Source organism: Pteropus alecto, unplaced genomic scaffold (genome assembly GCF_000325575.1).
Source record: "Pteropus alecto unplaced genomic scaffold, ASM32557v1 scaffold164, whole genome shotgun sequence".
NCBI classification, from domain to species: domain Eukaryota; kingdom Metazoa; phylum Chordata; class Mammalia; order Chiroptera; family Pteropodidae; genus Pteropus; species Pteropus alecto.
The window spans coordinates 17,492,755-17,496,103 of record NW_006439568.1 but is presented as its reverse complement, the minus strand read 5'-3'; the positions used below and the strand labels follow the sequence as shown (position 1 = coordinate 17,496,103).

The window sequence follows — 3,349 nt, the reverse complement described above, 5'->3', positions numbered from 1 at the left end:
TTGCCTAGCAAATAAATCTGAAATGAAGAAAGAATTAGTGCACTAAAAATAAACCTAAAGGAAACCACTCAGAATCCAGGACAGTAAGATATGCTAATGGAAGATATAAAAATAAAATGAGAAGAAATAATAAGGTCTAATATACATTTAATTATAGTTTCAGAAGGAGAGAAAATGATTGTCAAAGAAGAAACATTTGAAAAGTTAGTGGCTCAGAATTTTCCAGAATCAATGCAAAATCTCGTTCTTCAGATAGAAGATAAGTTCACAGTGCTAAGCATAATAATTAAAGGAAATCCACACTAGACATTTCATTTTCCAACTGTAAAACATCAACGGCAAAGAGAAGATCTTAAAAAGCTGAGGTGTGGGTAAAGGGATGTAGGTGGTAAGAGGGCCCTTGACCTATAAAAGAATGATAATTTTCATATGGCTGATTTTTCAAGCAACAATACAGCCAAGATATGTTGTATTAATATCTTCAAAATACTGAGAAAAAATAACCTAAATTTTTATAAACAGTATAGTGATCATTCAAGAATAAGAATGAAATAAAGCTATTTTCAGAACAAAGACAAAAAGTGATATCGTGGGAGGGGCTTCCAGTTTCAGTTCTGCTTTAAATTGTCAATTAGTTCCTCTGCTTGTTCATTCCCCCTTGTTGATTCCAAAAGAATAGAGAGGGAAAGTGAAGAAAAGTGGGAGGACTCCGGGAGTGACAGGAGTCCTGTCGCTCCTTTTTTTAGCTAGCGTGTGTATAGAGAAGTAGACTTGACCTGGGATAGGAGGCAGCCTTTTAAAGTTGTAAAAATACTTTAAAAGGTTGTTTTTTGTTTTTGTTTTTGTTTTTGTTTTTTAACATGAATTAAAATGGAGTGTTGGAAAGTCATCTTGCTTCTCTCAACTATTGCCTTGAGTAATAGTGCCCAGCCATCACCTACCTGGCTCAGACCTCTGATCCAGGTCCCTTCATGGATAAAATCCGGGAAGCTCCGAAATACATGTAAGATGCTGAGAAAATGGGTAGAGGAGTAGGTATAGTTTTATGGTTCATAAAGCTCTTCATATTCATTTCTATTTCTGCCTAACAGTATTATAATTAAGCCATGCACATGTGTTATCCTTTCACAGTTTCAATGGGTCAGAAATTTTGAGCACGGTTTAGCTGGGTCCTCTGCAAGACCATACTAAAGGTGTTGGGTGGTGCTGAGGTCTCACCTGAGGCTCAACTGCATACTGTTCTATTTTATCATTTCACCATGATATATTTAACCAGATCAAGATCAACAATTTTTCTCTACCTTTTGTTATTGCCATCGTACATAAGTCACTTTAAATGTGTGTGTGTATATTTGTAGGGTAATTTTTCTTTCTTTCTTTTTTTTTTTTTTTTAGGCAAGGCAACCCTTGGTTGATCTCACAGACTGCAAGGACCTTGTCAGCTTACAATCCCTTATTTTTTATTTTTTTAATTTTTTACACCTACAGCACCTGGTCTTCCTAGGTGGTCTCCTATCCAAGTACTAACCAGGCCTGACCCTGCTTAGCTTCCAAAATCAGACAGGATCAGGCTTGCTCAGGGTAGCATGGCCATAGACCTTATAGGATAAATTTCTACATATGAAACTGTGCTGCCAAAGGGAACAGGCCTTTGCATTTTGGTAGGTATTACCAAATTTCCTTTCATATGGTGCACTTAGTGCCCCCACCAGTAATGTATTAAAGTATTTATAGCCCACAACCTTTTCATATAAGTACATCAGTAAACTTTTGAATTTTTGCCTATCTAGTAGATGGAAAATAGTACCACAGTGTAGTTTTTTTTAGCATTTCTTTTTTAATAAGTGAGAATGAATACTTTTTATATCTTATGTCTATGTACTTCCTTTTCTATGAATTCTCTGTTCTTAGTCTTTTTCTGTTGGTCAGTTAGTCTTCTATGAACTAATTTCTGAGTTCTTTTAGAGAAACTAGTTACTGTTTGGATGTGAGCTACATTTTTTTTTTACCTATTTGTCATTTGTCTCTTGACTTTACTTTTATGTTTTGCCATGCAGAAATTTTTGTTCTTATATATCAAACATAAATCTCTTTTATAGCATATGGACTTTGAGTCATATTTTAAAGTCTTTTACCACCCCCATAGATATAAATTAGTTAATTCATAATACATATGTGGTTTTATATTTCAAATCAGTTTTTAATATTTATATGGTTTCTCTACCAGGAATTTGTGCTGGTGTTTAGTGTAGTTCAGGTTTTCTTAGAAGGCTATCAGCTATCCAATTGTGCCAACATGATTTATTGGTTAAAACATTATTTCCTCCTTGATTTGAGGTGCTGTCTTTTATCATGTACTGAACTCTCAAATCTACTGTGATCTATTTTATGAATTGTTATTCTGTTCCTTTATCATATTGTGTTAAATATAGAGGGGGCATTATATGTTTTAATATATAATGTGATGGATCTCTCATTGTCCTTTTTCAGCCTTTTAAAAATCTATATTTATTTATTTTCTCAAAATAACTTTAGAATCAGTTTGACTAAAAAAAAACTCTTGGGAAATTCATTGAAATTATCCTACATTTTTATTGGGATCTCATTTTATCGTATTGAATATATTTACTCAGATTTTGTTTTGTATCATTCGGAAATGATTTAAAGTTATTCATACAGGTTTTTAATATTTCTTAAGTTTATTTCTAGGTATTTTATCTTTTCTCTTGCTATCACATGTAAGATTTTTTCAATTATATCTTCTAATAGTTTGTAGTAATGATTTTACCATCATTTTTAAAATTATACTAATATATTAAAATCATATTTTTTGTATATTTCACATACCACTACCTTACTAAAGTACCTTATTTTATGTAGCAGTTTAATTTTTGTGGGCGTTTTATTCAAGTACACATTTTGCGTATACTGAGAGTTTTAATTTTCCATTTCTAATTTTCTTACCTGTAGTGCTTTTCTGTTGTCAAATTTTATTATCCAGTAATTTCCAATGTATTGAGAGGGTATACTCATGTTTTATTAATGACTTTAGTGGAGATATCTCTGGTATTTGCCAGTAAAGATGTTGGCTTTTGGATTTAGGTAGGTATCATATTAAAGAAGAATCTGTATATTTTTGGTTTTTTGAGCATTTTTATCAAGGACTTCTACTGAACCTTGTCAAATGACTTTGCATCTATTGAGATGATCAAGGGATTTTTTCTTTTTCATCTATAATATGATTCATTTCATAGATAACTTAATATTGAATCATCTTTGCATTCTTAGAATTAATCTTGCTATTTCTAGATGTACTATTTTTCTTAAATGCTGTTATATTGTTTTCTAG

General features: G+C 31.9%; 1 pseudogene; it reads right to left on the bottom strand.

The window, feature by feature from the left end:
* Positions 1 to 1,479: 1,479 nt before the first annotated feature.
* LOC112483649 lies at positions 1,480 to 1,598 on the bottom strand (annotated as a pseudogene).
* Between the last annotated feature and the right edge of the window lie 1,751 nt (positions 1,599 to 3,349).